This window comes from Macaca fascicularis, chromosome 12, assembly GCF_037993035.2.
Source record: "Macaca fascicularis isolate 582-1 chromosome 12, T2T-MFA8v1.1".
Classification (NCBI taxonomy): Eukaryota; Metazoa; Chordata; class Mammalia; order Primates; family Cercopithecidae; genus Macaca; species Macaca fascicularis.
The window spans coordinates 130377447-130399344 of record NC_088386.1 but is presented as its reverse complement, the minus strand read 5'-3'; the positions used below and the strand labels follow the sequence as shown (position 1 = coordinate 130399344).

Below are 21898 nucleotides of genomic sequence, written 5' to 3'. Positions count from 1 at the left end.
AGGGAGAGGGGGCTCTGGAAGGAATGCAGGGGAAGGCACCATCTCTGGCTTTGAAGGTGGAAGAGAGGCCCCGAGCCAAACTATGTGGGTGCCCCCTAGAAGCTGGAAAAGATAAGGAAACAGCTTCTCCCCTGCATTCTCCAGAAGGAACACAGGCCTGCTGACACCTCAATTCTAGCTCACTGACACCTCAATTCTAGCTCACTGACACCTGTGTTGGACTTTTAACAGATTCGGGTTGTTTAAGCCACTAACGTGATGATTTGTTACAGCAGCCAAAGAAAACTCATGCAACCACTTCAAGAAGTTAGCACCTCATCTCCGACTGTGTTTCAGGGACATGGCTGATTTACTTTTATGATTATGACTTATATGTCAATTATATCGCAGAAGATCTTGGAGATGTTTGTGCAGACTGGGTGGATTAATTTTGTTCTGCAAACATACACCCTGTGCTTTTAAGCGTTTTCAAGCCGGGCTTTAGAATGCTTTGCAGACACCAGCAGAAGAGAGAGAAGAGAGCTGCCCGTGATGACCTGAGGGCCGCATTTGCCTGGGTCTGGTTCGATGAGCTTGGTGTATCGCTTCCATCCGTTCTGTACCTGCTCACAGAAACCACAGATAGCATCAGTTGTGATAGCATCAGTTCTCAACCGCACGGTGGAAACGCATGTGAAAAACAAGCCCTCCCATGCTGGAGAACGACTCCCACCTGTGCCTTTGGAAACATTCGGAGCACAGTAAACCATTACAAGAAGGGGAAAGAGAAAGCAAGTGATCACTCATCCAGGAGCAGATTTTTAATAATACTTTAGGAGAACTTTTCCTAGAAGACAGTGGCTAACGTGAACATGCATTTGCCTAGACCATTTGGAGACCTGGTAAGTGATACTTTTGAGTAGTAAACTTTAGAAATTCAACCCAAATGGAGAACGCCTTACCCAACACAAGGAAGCCTAAGGGAGTTAGAAATGAGCGCAGACGGGTTGAGCCCAGGCGTATCTTCTCAGGGAAACGCCGAGGTGGTTCCACGAGACTGAGAAAAGTCAGTGTCATAATGAATTGATGTCCCTCCCTGAGCTCCTCCCAGGAACAAGGGGAAGTCAGACATTGTCAGAGGGAAGCCTTGGATGTGGAATGGGCCGGGTGCGGTGGCTCAAGCCTGTAATCCCAGCACTTTGGGAGGCTGAGGCGGGCGGATCACCAGGTCAGGAGATGGAGACCAGCCTGGCTAACACGGTGAAACTCCGTCTCTACTAAAAAAATACAAAAAACTAGCCAGGCGTGGTGGCGGGCACCTGTAGTCCCAGCTACTTGGGAGGCTGAGGCAGGAGAATGGCGTAAACCCGGGAGGCGGAGCTTGCAGTGAGCTGAGATCTGGCCACTGCCGTCCAGCCTGGGCAACAGAGCGAGACTCTGTCTCAAAAAAAAAAAAAAAAAGTATGTGGAATGGGGTCTGGGGGAGTCTGAAGGAAGGACTGCCCGGCCGATCTCACTGGAAAGTGATTCCTTAGGCACAGATTTCACTCAATGAAATACAATTTTAGGCCGGGTGCCGTGGCTCACACCTGTAATCCCAGCACTTGGGGAGGCCAAGCCAGGCGGATCACAAGGTCAGGAGTTTGAGAAACTCCTCGAGTGCCGGGGGAAGTTGAGGAATATAGGGCATCTGTGCCCTGCAGCAGGACAATTCTGAGGGTCCCTAGCAGGCCTGAAACCCCGTCACTACTACTAATAAAAAATTAGCTGGGCTTGGTGACATGCGCCGGTAGTCCCAGTTACTCAGGAGGCTGAGGCAGGAGAATTGCTTGAACCCGGGAGGCAGAGGTTGCAGTAAGCCGAGATCGTGCCACTGCACTCCAGCCTGGGTGACAGAGTGAGATTCCATCTCAAAAACAAACAAACAGAAAAAAAAGAAAAAAAATACAATGTTAAAGATCTGCCACCATGTTCCAAGCACTGTACTTGGTATTTGGAGTAGAAGGATGTACCAGTAAGAGGCCCCAATACCCTGAGAGCCTGGAGGTGGCTGTGGGCAGAAAAACAAATCAATTCCAAAACCACGTACTGTGTGCAGTCTCTGAAAATGGACAGAGGTATGAGAGGAGCTCAGAGGATGGCATTGTTCGATTTGAGCACCCTGGAAAGCCCTCAGGAGGAGGTGTCACTGGAACTGCTGGCTAGAGGACACACCAACTCATGGCCACATCTGACTGGCATCGCCATCTCTCCTTTTCCCATGCATCCGTTCCTTTGATGGTGTTATTCACTGTGTGTCTTTCTGCTGGCTTGTGTCTCTTTTTCACCTTGAGCAATGCAGCTGCCTTTCATCTTCTCCGGGTCATTGGGCTAGAGTTCAAGGTTATCAGATGACCTGTAAATAAAAGTTTACTGCCCCACCTTGAGCAACCAGAGTGATGCCTGCAGAGCATTCTTAAGTTGGAAGATTGGGTAGGCCCAGGGAATGCTCTCCAGGTCACACCAGAAGGACCAGTTGGAAATGGCAACTATTGAACCCTGGGCAGTGGGGTAGGGGAGCAGTAGTGGAAGCCTAGAAGGCTGTCCAGAGGAAAGCTGCTGACTGAAGCAGGAGAAACATGCTCCTATGGTGTGTGGAAAGAGCTCAGTCGTAAGGACGGATGCAGCTACAGGGACTGTAGACAAGTCTTGCTGTGAGGCCAAACCCATCTGGCTAAGCTTTGCACCCACTGTGGCCCCTAAGAGGATCACAGCCCAAAGTGGTAAGGTTGAGTGAAAGTGCAAATGTTGCAATCATCAGAACTTTGGAGATGAGGTGGGAACGTGGGTTTGTCGGCCAGCGATGTACCCATGAAGGTGACTGTTGAGTTTGGAGGCCGTCTTGCTCCAGAGTGTGCAATGTGCTGCCTGGAGAAGCTGGCTGGTAGCCAGGCTGGGACCTACCTGGGGAAGCAACTGGAATGAAGAATGTGACCCTTTTCCCTGAAGGCTCAGGAACTTTGTCGTTTTAGGGACCAAGAACTGTTCAAGACTATAATGCCAATGGGCTGGTTTTTGGAAGAGCCATACCAGTCAAGTGGATTGGAAACTTGTACCAGCCTGACCAATGCATGTCCTCCTGTGTTGTTTTGGGGGTGAGCAATTCAAGGGGTGCTCTCCCAGATGCAGTCCTGGGCTGTACTCAGCCCTTAGAAGTTACAATGACTTCTCACTGATTCATCCATCGTGGTGGTTATGTTTCTGCTCTGCATCAGGTTGATTTTTTTTTTTTTTTTTTTTGAGACAGAGTCTCACTCTGTCACCCAGGCTGGAGTGCAGTGGCGCGATCTTGGCTCACTGCAAGCTCTGCCTCCCAGGTTCATGCCATTCTCCTGCCTCAGCCTCCCCAGCAGCTGGGACTACAGGCACCCGCCACCACGCCCGGCTAATTTTTGTATTTTTTTTTCTTTTTTTTTTTCTTTTTAGTAGAGATGGAGTTTCACTCTGTTAGCCAGGATGGTCTCGATCTCCTGACCTTGTGATCCGCCCGCCTCAGCCTCCCAAAGTGCTGGGATTACAAGCGTGAGCCACTGCGCCCGGCCCATCAGGTTGATTTTAAGGGTTAACTCTACAACAGGGAAATTAGATTTTTAAGTTCTAGAGAAATCCTACTGTAAAGAAACTCAACCTTTGGCTATTAACTCCTACACGTATACTCATCTCTGAACTAGGTGAGTCCTATGTATCTCCTATTTCTGTTATTACAAATTTAAAATCACCACTAAATTTATACCCCATAACAAGCTGGTTTACAACTATTTATTTTAAAGAAACAAAAAGCTTAAGTCTTACATTCTCTAAAAGATATAGAATTTCCTTAAAAATCGAATAGGAATTTGATGTTTATAAACAAGTTGCAAATTTGATTAGAAACAAAGAAAAACAAAACTCGTGTGTGTGTGTGTTTTATACAGTGAGTCCAGAAAATATTTGTAAGCAGCAAGTTGATAATACCAAAAGCTTATATTTGTGTGCTAACAATGAACCAGGTACTGTTTGATGCATTTTGCATATATGACCTCATTTATAATCTTCAGAGGAACTTAACCCACTTATAAGAGTGAACTTTTTTGAAGTTGAAATTTCTAAGTATTTTTTCATATTTTATAACGAAAGAGTTTCTGGACCATTCATTTATTATATGAGTTTTGGTGGTAGTTCCAGCCATTTTTGCCCATTAAAAAATTTTGAATCAAGGTGTTAGGACGTGGATTTTGGGAACATCAACCCTAACTGAACATCTGGATTCTCTGAGGTTCCCCCGCCCCCTTCAGTTCCTCCCAGGAGGCCCATCCAGTCACAGAAAGGGTTCCACCGTACAGGCAAGCACTGGCCAACTATACTCACTGACACAATTCAGAAGGCAGGTTTGATTTATTTATGGGACCTGGGGTGTTGAGGCAGAGGTACCGGCTGCTTTGGGCTGTGTGTGGAGACAAGCTGCCAAACAAGTCCATCTTGATAAACTCTCAGGAGAATTTAGCCAATTAATGAGAAGAAGAGAGCCTAAGAAAATGTAGGATGTACTGAGGCTGGCACTTGTGGATAAACAAGCAAATCAAGTTTCCAGTGTCTTTGATGATCTTTTATACCGCCTGGAACATGTAGACTTGGGAGGAGGAACTCTAAGGTTTGTGAGGGAGAAAACCCCCACAGCCCCCACCCTGGCTGTCCTCAGAGTCAGGAGGGGTCTGGTGGAAGCGGTGTGCATGGGCAGGGAGTTGGCCCCTTCTCACACTTACCTCCTCATCCCTTCCCCATGGATTTAGCATGCTCTGCAGATAGATTATTAAATGATGAATGAATGACCCAAGAATTAGGAAACTGCAGTCTTGTACTACAAATTCCTGGGAATCTGGGATACAAAGAGATAAAAATGACATTTGATTTAAAACTGGGTCCAAGGTAGCCTGCTATAGCCAGGATGGTATTTCACTGCAAGTAAAACTGAAACTGAAAAATATCATGGATTACTCTTCAGCTCCTAGCAATAAACGCTAGACTGTATTATAGATAACTTAAATATTTTAATGAAACTTTTCTTGTTTTCTTCTTCTTCTTTTTATTTTTTAAATTTATTTTATTCTTTTTTTAGACAGGGTCTCACTCTGTTGCACAGACTAGAGTGGAGTGCAGTGGCACAATCAAAGCTCACTGTAGACTGTAACTCCTGGGCTCAAGCAATCCTCCCACCACCGCCTCCCAAGTAGCTGGGACCAGAGGTGTGCACCACCATGCCCAACTAATTTTTAAATTTTTAGTAGAAATGGGGTCTGACTATGTTACCTAGGCTGATCTTGAACTCCTAGGCTCAAGCAATCCTCTTGCCTCAGCCTCCCAAATTGCTGGGATTACAGGAGTGAGCCACCACGCCTGGCCTGTATGGAACTTTACTATGTGCCTTGTTTTAGTCTATTTTTGTATTACTATAGAGGAATACCTGAGGCTGAGTAATTATAAAGAAAGTAGGTTTATTTGGCTCATGGTTCTGCAGGCTCTACAGGAAACATGGAACCAGCATCTTCTTCTGTTGAGGGCTTCAGGCTGCTTCCTATCACGGTGGAAGCTGAAGGGGAGCTGGTGTGCAGAGGTCACACGGGGAGAGTGAAAGCAAGAGAGAGGAAGGGAAGGTGCCAGGCTGTTTTTAACAACCAGCTCTCGGGAGAACTCTTATGAGAACTGACTGAGCAGGGCCTCCCTCATTACCTACAAGAGGTCACCAAGCCATTGTGAGGGACCCATCTCACAACCCCAGCACCTCCCATTAGACCCCACCTTCCTCCCGTGAGGTGCCATCAGGGATCAGATTTCAGCATAACACTTGGTGGGGCCAAACAAATTATATCCAAACTATAGTCTACTTTTCCATATTTGTTCTTTTATGAGTGTCACAAATATCCAGCAAAGAGGTCAAGGCAAGTATTACCCTCCGTTTTACAAATGAGAAACTAAGATGCTTACCCAAGGTCACAAAGCTAGAGAGTATTGCAGCCAGTTCTTGACTTTATCCACAATTCATTCTCCCCTACTCCAAGCTTCAAATTGGCCATAGCAAGTTTAATTACGTCATCAGTTCTGACTGTTGTCAGCATACTCTTTCCTCAAAAGAACACAATTTATGAGCAGATTGTATTTTAGAAGTTTCTCTGAGTGGTGCAAAGGAGAAACTGACAAGTTCTAGAATGTATGGAATATGAGATATGTCCTTTAATTTTTAACAGCTTATTTGCCCTTTTCACTACGCTTTTGCTATGCTTCTATTTTTCTCCCTTTTTTGCCTTATCTTGAATTGCTGGTTTTCCTTATCTCTTTTTTCCTCCTCTCCACTGGTTTGGAAGTAATGTTTTTATTCCTTCACTGGTTATTCCTAAAGCTTATATATACCTCTTGACTTAACAAATTTTAAAATAAATCGATATCTCTACCTTCATCAATAATACAAGGAATTCAGAACACGCAGACTCTAGTCACTTGCAGTATTGCTCATGTTATGTGATCCAGTGTTAGTCATTGCTATTGTTATTGTTTACAAATATTTGTATTAGTTAGTTATGGCTGCATAATGATTACCCCAAAACTTAATAGCTTATAACAACAAACATTTATTATGTCAGTTTCTGTGGAGCAGAAACCTGGGAGCTGCTTGTCTGGGTGTTTCTGGCTTAGAGCCTCATATGAGACTTGTGGTCGAGCTGTCGGCCAGGGTTGCAGCCATCTCAAGGCCCAAGTGGAGCTGAAGCATCTGATGTCCAAGCTCATTCGTGTGGTTTGGCAAAATCCAGTTCCTCATGAGCAGCTGGACTGAGGGCACAGCTCCTCCTCATGTCACGTGGACCTCTCCGCAGGGCTGATCACAACATGGCAGCTTGCTTTCCCCAGCATGAGTGATCTGAGTGGTGGGGACCAGGGGGAAGGATAGAGAAGGGAGAGGGAGAAGAAAGAGAGCAAGCAGCCAAGATGGAAGCCATAGCCTTTTTATAACCTAACCTTAGAAGTGACCTCCCATTGCTTCTGCCGCATTATATATGTTAGAAGCAAGTCCACACTCAAGGAGAAGTTGTACACAGGCATCAAGGAGTGGACCCCACTGGGGAGCCCATTATAAGACCATCTGCAATGATATTTAAACTTGACCACATGCTCAGCAATTTCTCTCCTTGCATTACTTCCTAGTATAACAATGAATAATCCTTCCAGGCCTGTGAATGGAAAATATTCTGCCTCTGTCATAATTATTATTATTTTTTCTTTGAGATGGAGTCTTTCTCTGTCACCCAGGCTGGAGTGCAATGGCATGATCTCGGTTCACTGCAACCTCTGCCTCCCAGGTTCAAGCGATTCTCCTGCCTCAGCCTCCCGAGTAGCTGGGACTATCAGTGTGTGCCACCACGCCTGACTAATTTTTGTATTTGTGGTAGAGATGGGGTTTCACCATGTTGGCCAGGCTAGTCTTGAACTCTTGACCTCAAGTGATCCCCCTGCCTTGGCCTCCCAAAGTGCTGGGATTATAGGCATGAGCCACTGTGATGGGCCTTGTAATAAAACGTTTTAGGTTGTCCTTACTCTTGAATGACCATGTATCTGAATGCATTTGACAGCTCTTCCTTGGCCCTTCGAGTTTCTAATTCCACTTCTCCTTGGTTTCTATTATCATTAAAGATAAATCTCTGTCATCCAATGTTTTGGCTTCTGTGGTGGTTTTTAAAGGTTTTTCTCTTTGTTATCATTGCTCAGCAGTTTCGTGGTGATTCATTTAGGCATATATTTATTTTACATGTGTCCTGTTCAGGACTCTCTGTCCAATTTGAGTAGAGTTTCCAGACAAATTACAGGCAGCCCAGTTAAATTTGAATTAGGTAAGTATGACTCAAATATTGCATAGAACATACCTGTATTAAAAAATTATTTTTTGCTTAACTAAAATTCAAATTTGACTGGAAATTTTATATTTTAATTTTATATTTGCTGAATTTGACAACTTGAAATTTGATGAATCTTGTCTTTTGTCTACCTTGGAAAATTCTCACTTCTATGTTCTTCAAATATTGCCTTGCTTGAAACCTCTCTGTTTCCTCCGTCTGAATTTTTATTGAATGTATGTTTGCATTAGTTTTCTAGAACTGCCGTAACAGATTGCCACAAACTGAGTTGATTAAAGCAACAGAAAGTTACTTCTCTCAGTTTTGAAGGCTGAACATCTAAAATCAAGGTGTCTGCAGGATCATGCTGCCTCTGAATCTCTAAGGAAGAATCCGAGCTTTTGGCGGTTGCCAGTGTGGGAGACCAAAATATGCCACCCCAAAATATACTTTTTTGGCATATATCGAGATAGCTATTCAGAGAAGCTGCAGACACAGAAATAGCTCTAAAAAGCTGTCCTTTTGTAAAAGAAATTTACATCTATCTACATCAGTAAACCAACAGGCAGATGCGAGCAGAAGCTTTCTCTGAGGTCTTCTTATCAGCCTAAAGACAGGTCTAGGAAAGATCATATTAGCAGCCCAGACAGAGTCCAGAGATTGCAACAGAGTGTTCCCTTTTTTCCTCAGGGCTGCCACCTGAGAGACAACTGCCTAACAAGACAACCTTTAATTTACAATATATGAAATATTTCCTCTCCTCACCTTCCATAACCTGTTGCCAACTCCCCCCACCAGAAGCCCCAAGCCTCCATTTCTTTCCGTAACTTAAAATGCTACCTAAGCTTCAACCACCTGGCCCTTCTTTGAGTCTCATATTTTGTGGGACTCCCTTGCCTTATGCATGTAATAAATTTGTGTGCCTTTTCTCCTGTTAATCTGTCTACTGTGACATTTATTTCAGAGACTCAAATCATCGCATCTTCAGAGGGTGGAAGGAAAGTTCCCTTGACCCCTACACCAGCAGTCCTTGGCATTTCTTGGCTTGCAATTGTATTGCTCCCCTCTCTGCCTCTGTCATCATGTGGATTTGTGTTCCATATTTCTGTCTTTCTGCATTTCTGTGTCTTCACACGGTCTCCTTATAAGGACTCCAGTCATTAGATGGGGACCACCCTAATCCAATATGACCTCATCTTTGCTTGATTACATCTGCAAAGATCCTGTGTGCAAAGGCCAATTTCGAAGTCCCAGGTAGACATAAATTTTAAAGGAACATTATTCAACCTTGTAAAACGTTCAACACTCTCATAAGTGGGAGTTGAACAATGAGAACATGTGAACACAGAGAGGAGAACATCACACACCAGGGCCTGTCGGGGGGTGGGGGGTAAAGGGTGGGAGAGCATTAGGACAAATACCTAATGTATGTGGGGCTTAAAACCTAGATGACAGGTTGATAGGCTCAGCAAACCACAATGGCACATGTATACCTATGTAACAAACCTGCACGGTCTGCACAGGTATCCCAGAACTTAAAGTAAAATTTTTTTTAAAAAGTTCAACATTTCACTGTTTTTTTGTAGTTGTTTTGTTTTTAATGAGACCCTTTATGGAACCAAAAAAACAAAGGAGGATGTCATTATAAATTAAAAACAGAGGGATCTCTCCTTGTGGTGCTGCATAAGAGCGGAGTATGAGTCTGCGGCAGAGGCAGTCATGGCAGGACAAGCGTTTAGAAAGTTTCTTCTACTCTTTGATGGAGCATTTGTTGAAAGGAGTGCCACCATAACTGTAACCAAAGGGGGCATTATACTTCCAGAAAAATCTCAAGGAAAAGTATTGCAAGCAATAGTCATAGCTGTTGGATCAGGTTCTAAAGGAAAGAAAGGGTGGAGAGATTCAACCAGTTAGCATGAGAGTTGGAGATAAAGTTCTTCTTCCAGAATATGGAGGCACCAAAGTAGCGCCAGATGACAAGGATTATTTCTTATTTAGAGATGGTGACATTCTGGCTGGGCACGGTGGCTCACGCCTGTGATCCCAGCACTTTGGGAGGCCAAGGTGGGAGGATCACCTGAGGTCAGGAGTTCGAGACCAGCCTGGCCAACATGGTGAAACCCTGTCTCTACTAAAAATATAAAAATTAGCCAAATATGGTGGTGCACGCCTGTAACCCCAGCTACCCAGGAGGCTGGGACAGGAGAATGACTTGAACCCAGGAGGTGGAGGTTGCAGTGAGCCGAGATCATGCCATTGCACTCCATCCTGGGTGACAGAGTGAGAAACTCTTTCTCAAAAAAATAAATAAATAAAAAAGAGATGGTGCATTCTTGGAAAGTATATAGACTGAAATAAGTCACTATTAAATGACATCAACATGAAGCTGCCTATTCCACTGAAGTTCTAAAATCTTTCGTCATGTAAATAAATCTGTCTTTTATAATAAACTAATGATAACTAATGACAAAAAGTAGAGAGCATAGCTAAATCTATTCAGTCTATCCTCAATTCAAACTATCCCTCATGCTTCTATGTGTTTCTTTTGTCAATCTGTCCTGTTTTCATTACGTGTTGTTCTTCCTTACATTTTCTATTTCTTCTTTGAAATCACTTTCATAAATTCAAACATACTTATTTTTTAATATTTTAAGATAATTTTATTACCTCAATATCTTGAATTGCTACAGGGGTATTATCAACCCAGGGCCAATTTATATGTTACAAGCTTAACTTAGAGTTTCCTGCCCCATACAAGTAATTTAAATTCAGACTTTTTTTTTTTTTTTTTTTTCTTTTCTGAGCCCTGGGTAGTGGCACATCGATGGGTTGGTTTTGTTTCCTCTTCATTGAAGGTGGTGAGTTTCAAAGATCTCAGCTTTATGTAAAGGTCTCCATTCCGACTCTACGCCATACCTCCTTTCCTGTCTTCATGTGGGTGCTAACTCAGAACTCTATTTCTGGGTCAAATAACTCCCTGCTCTAAGCCCTGATGACTATACCTTTGACACACACTATATTGGTATGGCTTTTAATTGTCTCTTTGTTTCTAGCATCTGAGGGTCTATGTCTTTGTTAATTCAACTATGTATTTTAAATAAACGTCCTATTTTATCTAACATTTGTAGATATTTGTAGCTGGAGAAAACTAACTTTAATTGATTCTACTGAGTAGACAGGACTGGAAGTCCGGTCTCTGGGGTTTATTAAAACCAAGGTAACTAGCTCTCCTGGATGCTAGCTCACTGTCCAAGTTGAATTCAGTGTCAGTCATCTAGAAAATGTCCCATTTTTCATGTGTGAAGTCTGCTTATAGTGAATAGACCAGCTTAGGTCCTTGGTTCAGTGAACTCCTCAAAATGTGGTTTCAGTATTGAAATAATTGGTTATCATTCTGATTTGACTATTTTCTCTCTCTGCTAGGAAACCAGAGAGGAGAGAATCCTACAGACAATAGACAGATGTTTGAAATACTTAGAACATGGTTTGCTTTTGTTTTTGTTTTGAAGTGGAGTCTTGCTCTGTCGCCAGGCTGGAGTGCAGTGGCACGATCTTGGCTCACTGCAACCTCCGCCTCCCAGGTTTCAGTGATTCTCCTGCCTCAGCCTCCCGAGTAGCTGGGACTACAGGCACGTGCCACCTCGCCCAGCTAATTTTTTGTATTTTTAGTAGAGACAGGGTTTCATCGTGTTGGTCAGGATGGTTTTGATCTTTTGACTTCGCAATCTGCCCACCTTGGCCTCCCAAAGTGCTGGGATTACAGGCATGAGCCACCGTGCCCAGTCAGTTGTTTTAATTCAAAGTTCTAGACACATGGGAAGTGGAGGAAATGCTGGACGAGAAGGCACAGTTAGATGGTAGACCCACCTCTGTCAATAACCAGGTCCGATTCTAACTCATTGTTTTTCATTTGCAAAATAAGAGTGTTGGACAAAATACCCTATAGGCTCCTTCTAGCTCTTAGGTGATTTGTAAAGGTTTGGGGTGAGGGTCAACTGCTGGGTTAAAGTCTGTGTAGTCTGAAAGCCATGCAGGGGCTCTGATGGGCTTACCCCTGTCCCTGAAGCCGAGGCCTGACGTGCTACTTTCCCAGGGCTTGGTTCTTGCCTGTTTTTCTTGAGGCTGTCTTGGCATTTGCACCTGCTCTCATGGCTTCACTGGCCACTTTCTCAATCCTGGCTATCTTCTCTATGTTCTTGTTCCCTGTCTCCTATTGTTGCTTTCTGGCTACTCACCATGAGGGCAGAGATGCCAAATATCTACAAAATTCCTCACATTCCTGAAGAAATTCTCCCAGTCTTTCCCTAACGTCCTGTCTCTGAGGATACCGCTGTGATTGGTGAGAACTTTCATAGATCTAGCCTCTTCGTTTACCAAATCCTACCAAGCCACTTTTCTTGTGAAATGTCTCATATGTACATTTTGTGCATTCAATAAATAGCTTTTGAGTTAGGCCAGGCACTGTATTGGACATGGATTAAACATAAAATAAAGAAAGCAGATCTCGGCCAGGCACAGTGGCTCACGCCTGTAATCCTAGCACTTTGGGAGGCCAAAGCAGGTGGATCACCTAAGGTCAGGAGTTCCAGACCAGCCTGGTCAACATGGTGAAACCTGGTCTCTACTAAAAATACAAAAAAACAATTAGCCAGGCATGGTGGCAGGCACCTATAGTCTCTGCTACTCGGGAGGCTGAGGCAGGAGAATTGCTTGAAACCCAGGAGGCAGAGGTTGCAGTGAACCGAGATGGTGCCACTGCACTCCAGCCTGGACGATAGAGGAAGACTCTGTCTCAAAAAAGAAAAAAAAAAAAAGAAAGCAGATCTCTGTCTTCAAGAAGGTTGAGGTAGAAAAGGAGGAGGCAAACAAGTTCATCATGGCTCATGATGAGAAAAAAAAAAAAAAAAAACCGGCATGGTAGTGAGTAACAGGGCTGGTTATTTTTGGTCAGTTACTTAAGGGGTCTCTCTGCAGAGAGCTGAGGTCTAAGAGGTGAGAAGAGAGTTCCAGTTACAAGTGCATCAATAAAGCCTATAGTCCGTCTCTCTCTCTCTCACACACACACACACGCACACACAAAGATATTTGCTGATTCATTAAATGAAATAAGCAGCAGCTGACATTGAGTCTATAGCCAAAAAAAAAAGTAGCAATAAGACTTTGCAACTAGCTTTGCCAAAGGTAGAGAACATTCTGATTCTAGGTGATGGATCAGACCTGGTTCTAGGAGTAGAAAAATTATTCAAGAAGAATAAGAGCGATTGATCCATTAAGGGGGATTAAATGCCCTCTTGGGAACATTAAGCACTATATATCGTGATTTTGTAATCATCCCCCAAGCTTCCATCTGTAGTTCAACCTTTGAGTGAGCTCCAGCTGAAGGCTGGTTCAGTTCTCAGGCAAATACTATGAATCACAAGAGATAAGTTCACCCTCATCCCGGTGCACATAGTTTTCTTATGAGTTAGGATTTGAGGAGCTAGCTTTCTTAGTGCCTGAATATCCTTGTATTTTGAGTTTGATTTGTAAATGCTGAGATTAAATTTTTCAACTGATCCCTTTGGAATGAACACTTGGGTCCCCAGGTAGCTGAAAAGCACAGCGCAAAAGTCAACATCACTTAACAGGCTGTTTGGTTCTCCATCCCCACCTTCATTCTGCTCCCAGCTGTGTTTACCTGAAGAACAACAGAGCCCAGGAAGAGGTAACAGCGAAAGACCTTTCTTCCAGGATTTTGAGTCAGGTCCCAGCAATGATCTAGATACCAAGGACACCCAAATCCATTCAAGGAGCCCAATTAGGCTCAAGGAAAACCAGAACAAGACAGGGACCCTGCTCTACAGGCTGTTAGCAGGTCACAGCAAATGTCAAGACAGTAGCATGAAGTGATTCAAGAATTTCAACTGGTCTTCCCTGCAAGCTCTTAACAGGGGAACCCAACATAGGGACCACCAGGGCTCTGCCCTCTTGCTGTTGACTGCACCACATAACAGCTAATTAGATTTTGCTTCCTCTGTGGTTGGTGTTATGTGTAAAGAATGAGCAGAACATCGGCGCTAGTGCCATTCAATCCGTTATGAGTTCCACAGTTTGGCCATGAACAATGGTGGCTGAAATGGCATTCAGATGCAAAAAGCTAGGACCTGGAGACTGAGGCAGCCCTGTGAGACTGGGTGCTGCTTGGCCACCCCTAAGAATGGCCATGTGGAGAACCTTTCTGAGGAAAGAAAAGCTAGAAGTCCAAAGTCCATTGAGTGCCCAAGTCTTAGATAATGTGAAGGCATGAACATGGGGTTGCAGATGACGGCACCATTAAAATAAACTAGTCAGTTTATTTGGAGTTTATCTGGGTGGGGTGATGAGCTTTAACACATCATGCAGCCAATAGCAGGTGCCTGAGCACAGTGTTTACAGGAGGAAAATTCATTCACCTATTTTATTCAGACTCCAAAGACGAGTCTATGTAATTAAGAGACTGAGAATTACACTAGGGACCTCCTAAAGACATGTTTGTGAAAGTCTGCCCAAAGCCAATTAGCATAATGAATGAGACATGCAGGAGCAGTGAGCTCACGTGTGTGCATGTTTGTCAAAGAGGATCATGGTGGTCTTTCATCTTTCAATCCTGTTCAGATCTTGGGCAAGTAAAAAGTCAACTAGAGGAATATTTTTCTCAAATATACATGTACATATGCATTAGAAAGGTAAAAATGAATCCTATAAAAGGTACTTTTTATTCTCTCTCTTTCAAGAATTAAACTTACCACATATAAAAATCAGTTTTAGGCAAGGGGGTATGGGTTGTGTCTTTTGGGTTTTTGTTCTCAAAACCCAAGCAAACATCAGGCTATGAAAAAGGAATTCAAACAGAGTAAGTTTCCATTCCTTCACCCAAAGTGCATCAACTTTCTCCCCCAAGACTCGCCTCCCTCTCGGCCAGGTACTGAAAAGACAAGAACTCCACCTTCAGGTCTTCTCTGGGGATGTGGGAAATGCCGGCAGAGCATCCTGGGCTCAGAAATCAGTCGTGGCACCTGGCACCTGCTTGCCCTCACCAAATTCAGCCTGTCCTCCTCAGCTGCATTGTCAGCCACCTTCCCTCCAACTGCCCTGAAGATGGAAGTGTACCCAACCTTCAAGCCTCTGTCGCTCCAGACTGTGAAGTTTCGGGCTGAAGATTCATTATGAGACGAATGAGATGTCCATCTCCACTTACACAGCCTACGGCTTGTGTGTTGAGAAAGATATTGAACCAACAAAATGATCTTCAACACAAAACTCTATTCTCCTCTTCACTCGCCTTTATTTCCTTATTTCTTATTTATTTTTTGAGACGGAGTCTTGGCTGTGTCGACCACGCTGGAGTGCAGTGGCGCGATGATCTTGGCTCACTGCAAGCTCCACCCGGGTTCATGCCATTCTCCTGCCTCAGTCTCCCGAATAGCTAGGACTACAGGCGCCTGACACAACGCCCGGCTAATTTTTTGTTTTTTTTTTTGTTTTTTTTGTTTTTTTTTTTTTAGTACAGACGGGGTTTTACCGTATTAGCCAGGATGGTCTCGATCTCCTGACCTCCTGACCTCCTGACCTCCTCTTCACTCTTTATTGTTAAAGCACTTATTTCATTGGTTTCAAACTGCTTTAAAAGGACTGAATGTGCAGGCAAGGAGATTGGACCGCGTTGAAGTGTGTATCCCTGCAACTGGGTCCTCCAGGCACGGACACACGTTTGTAAGATTAAAAAGGACATTGCAATCCCAGGCATGGTGGCTTATGCCTGTAATACCAGCACTTTGGGAGGCCAAGGCGAGTGGATCACTTGAGGTCAGGAGTTCAAGACCAGTCTGGCCAAGGTGGGGAAACCCCGTCTCTACTAAAATACAAAAATTAGCTGGACATGGTGGCAGGTGCCTGTAATTCCAGCTACTTGGGAGGTTGAGGCAGGAGAATCACTTGAACCAGGAGATGAAGGTTGCAGTGAGCTGGGATCACGCCACTACACTCAGCCTGGGCCACAGAGCAAGACTCTGTCTCAAAAAAACAAAACAAAACAAAACAAAACAAAACACCTGCTGTTGCAGTTCCCAGTTATGAGCCCCCAACATGCTCTTGCTATAACCCATTGGATTAAAAGCAGTCCTTCCCTTTGGACTGTGGGTCCAAAACTTTGCCCCATTTTTCTCTTTCCATTGCAGCTATTCAAGTCCTGAATGGCAGTTTCTTGAGAGGTTAATTGGTAGTAAGCCAGCATTAAAAAAGTCAGAGGGGGCAGGAGTCCTGTGGTCATGGATTTCTGAAATGCCATATTAACATATTAACAAAGTTAGATGCCTGTCTTTATTGCAGGGCTCGGGAGCCTTTTATACGCTCAGGTCTTTTCAAATCCCCAGTGGAACTCTGCTGCAGTTTTTCTCAGTTTGACCCCAGCGCCTTTTGTTTCCTGTGGAATGTCATGGGATTAGCATTCCTGGTGGTACTTAGGGCGACATGTTTTCTAGCAGCCTGGGTCCCAGAAGGGCAAGTCAGGCACTCAATCAACAAGCAAATACACAGATAAGTCGCATGGCAAGTTATCATCAATTTTAAAATGTTATTGATGATATTTTTAATCAGTTTATTTATTTGTACTAAACCTATTTCTACTTACAGAACTCCTCAATTCCCACTAGCCCCATTTCAAGTGCTCAGGAGCTACATGGAGCGCCCTCACGGCCCGATTAGACGTGCAGAGCTGCATGAAGCAGATAAAAGACATTCAGGTTTAGACCCTTGGAGGGAGAGAACACAGAGGGCTTTGTGACCTTTTAATGAGGCCCAAAGACACCCCTGAGACTTTCCTTTTCCCACCCCTTCTCTATTAATCCTCTTCAACAACGTGAATTTCCTCAGTGAGTTGAGGGTTTACCCCTACCTGCCTCAAAGGAATTTTGAAAAGATTAAAAAAAAAAAAAAAAAAAAAAAAAAGAAAGGAAAACAGAGCTTTGGCTTAGCACTCAGGACCCATCCGAGGTGGTTGCAATTAAAAACAAAAGCAGCCACTGTGATTTGGCCTCGCTTGTACGGTAGTAACATGTGATCTATTTCACCAGCAGCCATAGCGTTTGTTTTGGAGACTTCAGTCAGAAAATAAACGTTAACACATGTGTGAAAAGAAAGAAGTGTGTGGAACTCGGAGAAAGTCTTATCTTCTGAACACGATTGCCCGAGAAGCCCCCATCTTTTAACAAAGAAAAGTCCATTGTTCATCATTTTGTGCCGTGTGAAAACCAACATGATAAACAATGATCATTTTAAATGGACCAAAAAATAACTTGCATAGACACTGGAGGCCAAGAAAAGAAAAGAAAAAAAAAAAAAAAAGAAAGGAAAGAAAAAGCATTATCCTTTTATCCATTTAAAGAAAAGAAAGCAAAATACATCTCATTATCAGCTCTCAATAGAGGATTAATAGGCTCTAAGCAGAAGCTTCGGGAAGGCTGCTGTTTCAGAAAAGCTTATCAGGTTTTTGAAAAGAAGAATTCCAACCCCCCTGAACTCCCACCCTCTTGTGTACACAACTGGAAGAATGGCACACCCAGATCGATGGTGATAGCTTTTATTTGCAGAGATGGGTTAGATTGGAGATGAGAGGGGAGCTCATCAAAGGGCTTCAGTTAGTTGTATGTAAACCGGCCTTGTCCTCTGACACTGTTCTTTTCCTTGCAGCCCATCGAGAGATGTATCTGAATGGTGACTGGACCCAGGGGTGCTGGGGCGGGGGTGTCAGGAAGCTGCTCTTGGGAATCAGCCATCCTGCTGCTGTTCCTGTAAAGATTTCTGTTACTCTTTAAATCAGTAAGTGGAGACTAGGGCATTCTAATGTTGCAAACATTAAACATTCAAGCTACCACTTAAAATTTCTGCTGCAAAAGAAATTTCAACCACCGACTAGTTAAGGGGAAGGATCTGCCCTACCCTGTAATTCCCATGGCTAAAACGCGTGCCATTTCTTATTTCAGACTGGAAGATTCTGTGGGCTGTCCGATTTAGGTAAACAGTGCTGTCTTTGGCTTTCGTTAGGATGCTCAGAAGTGAGAGCCGTTGCAGTTTGACCCTCTCTTCCTGGCTGTGGGCTTTGCTGTGATACAAGGTAAAGTGAGGAGGGAGTCAGCGCTGCCCTGGAACCCAGCCCAAGCCTGTGGCTACGCTGTGGCTTCATGTCCTGGGACTGCTTTAACAAATGACCACAAACTGGGTATCTGCAAGCAGCAGAAGCTCTTCTCCCAGAGTTCTGAAGGCCAGAAGTCCAAAATCAAGGTGTGGGCAGGCTAGGTTCCTTCCGGAAGCTCTGGGAGAATGTTCCAGCTCTCTCCTGGCTTCCGGTGGTGCCAGGATTCCTTGGCTGTCTTTGGGTCCTAGATGCTGCACTCCAGGCTCTGTCTCCATGGTCACATGGTGTCCTCTCCATGCCTCCCTGTGGCTTCATGTGGTCTTCTTATAAGGACGCCAGTCACTGGATTTAGGACCCACCCTAAATCCAGGAGGACTTCATCTGTGAGAATGACATACGCAAAGAGCCTATTTCCAAATAAGGTCACTTTCTGAGGTTCTAGGTGGACAGGTATTTGTCAGGACACTATTTAGCCTAGTTCATCCTCATTCTTCCACTCCAAGATGACATTTTCCTGAACTTCTAATAGCTATTTTTATCACTGCAGATTTTATTACCTTAACAAAAAAAAAAACTGCTAAACTTTTCACTGCTTTTGAAAAGCATTGCCTGTGGCTCAGGGAGAAAGCTAGAAGAACATGAAGCAAGCAGCTGCATGACACATCCATGGGACAGGCCTGGGCGTGGAGCGAGGGCTCCAGAAACAGGAGGGAAGGGAGAACTGACCTCACTTGCCTTCTGTGGAAGGAGGAGGTGGGAGCCACGCAGGGAATGCCGGGGAGCCAGGTAGGCCTGGACTCGGATCCTGGGGGTGTGAGGAGACTGAGGCAACCAGAAGACCTCTCAGAGACAGGACCAAGGGCAAACCACGTGGAAGCCCCCGAAGGCCATGTGCCACCAGGAGCGTCCTCTTCCCAGGAGCATCACCTTCCTAGGAGCGTTACCTTCCCAGGAGCGTTACCTTCCCGGGAGCCTAGACTCTGTTCTGCAGGGCTTGGTTTAGTGCAAGGGGCAAAGGGCTGGGTGGAGAGACGAAGCTTCAGGGCAACTCCACACCCACAAGGCCAGCCTGGCTTCCTCACTGCTGACCCGTAGCCTGAGGCTGCTGGATCATTAGCCATTCTGGGCCAGCAGCCTGTCTTGCTCTGCCTTTGCAGCCGCATAAAGCGCATGAGAAGCTGTAGTAACTTAAACAGAAAGAGGAAGTCCCGGAAGATGGGCACGCTCTTTAAAAGAACATGAAGGAAAAGTCCACATAACCCCTGACAAAAACTCTCTCCTTGACCAAACTTGAGTCAGGCTCCTCCAAGCCCTCGACCTTGGTCCTTGTCCTTGCTAGGCCTGCAAAGCTCAGTTGCAACAGGGATCCTGCTGCCAGTTTACTGAGAACCCTTGATCCTCCATATCGGATCACCCTGGCCTGCCTTCAACAAGAATCTCCTTGATCAGTTTAGCAAGAACCCCGACCCTGAAATCACCTTCATCTGCTGAACCCTCTCAACCTGCTGTAAATAGCCCCTTGTTCTTTTTTGTTTTTCATTTTAATTTTATAATTTTTTTTGATAAGGAGTCTCACTCTGTTGCCTAGGCTGGAGTATAGTGGCCCAGTCTCAGCTCACTGCAACCTCTGCTTCTTGGGTTCAAGTGATTCTTCTGCCTCAGCCTCCCTAGTAGCTGGGACTGCTACAGGCACCTGTCACCACCTCTGGCTAATTTTGTATTTTTGGTAGAGATGGGGTTTCACCATGTTGGCCAGGCTGGTCTTGAACTCCTGACCTCAAGTGATCTGTCTGCCTCGGCCTCCCAAAGTGCTAGGATTACAGGTTTGAGCCACCACGTCTGGCTCCTTGTTCATGTATTGGGAATTGCGCCTGATCTCTCCCCTGCTGTGACAGTGTGGACACCAATTGCAATTGTCCTGAATAAAGTCTTACATACCATTTTAAAAAGTGTCAGAATAATTTTTTGTTTTACACCCTCCCCAGCCCCACCCCCTGTCAGGGAACATTTAAGTACAGAACTTAGAGCTCCATACTCGACAAGGTTTCTCTTCAGCACAGAGAACTTCTGTCCTTGGCCACACTCCGGTGAGGTCGGTAAGTCCTGCCCCAGTTCCTGGACCCGCAGCCTTCTGTGGAAAGCCCCCACTCGCAGGCAGCCACAGCAGAAGCAATGGAGGAAGGAAGCCCGGCAGGCTGGCTCAGCACGTGGTCGACTGAGGTCTCATTTCCTTTTTATTTTCTTTCTAATGCTCCTTTCAAAACTGTATCTCTCTCCTTTAGAACACAACTTCTTTTTTTAACCCTAAGTCTCACGTGGAAAGAATTTGTTTAGTTTGCAGTGGTGCTGTGGCATGAACCTTCAGTGGGGTGAGTCATATACCCTGGGCTGCTGACTTGCATGAGGCAGGGACAGGGAATGTTAGCTCGGGGAGCTTGCTTATGTGTTTTCATTGTAAAGAGATGTAATAAAAAGGCACTATATCAGAATGTAAACTCTCAATATCAGTCTTTAATTCAGCAGTGTTTTTCTATAATAAAGTATATTTGTGTTTGTTAACAGAAGGAGGAGGTGGAAAAAACATAAAGCACGTGCAAGTAAAGGTTTAAAATACAGGTGAAACTCTACCTACAGAGGCACGACTCTAACATGCTTAAGGATGCTTGAGAAAGCCCTGACGCTACAAAAAGGCCTAAGACCCGGGGCAAGAATGAAGGAGTCACGCAATGCAAAAAGCGCATGAAGCCCAAGGTTCTCTTCCCCAGTGTTAAATCATCTTAATACAGAGGACTGGGCTTTAGGACATTCCGTGAAACTTGACTCACCGTGTTCTGTGTCTGGAAGCTCAATGTGAAGCAGATCTTACTTGCACTTCTAAAAGGAGGCATGTTGATGCAATGGAAAAAGATCTGATGCAGTAAGACTCAGAGTCCTAAGATTCTCTCTGTCTCTAACTGCCATTACAAGCTTTTGTGAGGATGGAAAGGTCTTTGCAGGGTGCCTGCACACAGGAAGCGTCTCTAACAGGAAAGAACATGTTGTTGGAGCTTACCATTCTAGTGCAGCTTCCCTCACAACAGCACCAGTGGGGCCATCTGTCCAGATGCCCGGCCCTGTCCTTTTGAACATCCTAGATGCTTCGTACCCTCCAATCAATGTCCTGTGAGTTGCTTTCCTGCTAAAGTTAGCCCAAGATGATTTCTCTTGCTTGTAACAGAAGAGTCTTGCCTTGGTCAGTTGCTGTATTTGTTCCCTGTGGCTGCTGTAACAAGTCACCATCAACTTGGTGGCTAAAAAGCAACAAAAATTTCTTCTCTCACGGTGTGGAGACCAAATATCCAAAATCAGTTTCACTGGGCCAAAATCAAGGTGTGGATTGGGCAGCACTCCCTCCTGAAGATCTAGGGGAGAATCCATCCCTTGTTTCCTTTAGGTCCCTGGGGCTGCTGCATCCCTTGGCTTGTGACCATATCACTCCAATCTCTGCCTGTGTGATCACATTACCGTCTCCTCTCCTGTGTGTGTTGACTCTCCTTCTGTCACTCTTTTATAAGGACCCTTGTGATTACTTTTAGGGAGTACCAGGCTAACTCAGGATAATCTCCCCATCTCAAAATTCTTAATCACACCTGCAAAGACCCATTTTCCATATAAGGTAACATTTATGGGACACAGGAGTTATTACCTGGTATCTCTGGGGGTCATTATTCAGCCTACTGTAGTTGCCAGTTATGGAGTTTGCTTTTATAGCCTATGTTTGGTGTACTTTTTGATGATGACGCTTACAAGTCTCATTGTCTCAATCTGGTGGGACCTGCAGGTACTAATGGCTGTGACATCTGGGCAAGAGACAAGCAGCAACAGGAACAGG

At 44.7% G+C, this 21898-nt stretch overlaps 1 pseudogene; it reads left to right on the top strand.

The window, feature by feature from the left end:
- Window positions 1–703: 703 nt before the first annotated feature.
- Window positions 704–19976, top strand: LOC135966647 (10 kDa heat shock protein, mitochondrial pseudogene; annotated as a pseudogene).
- Window positions 19977–21898: the final 1922 nt, after the last annotated feature.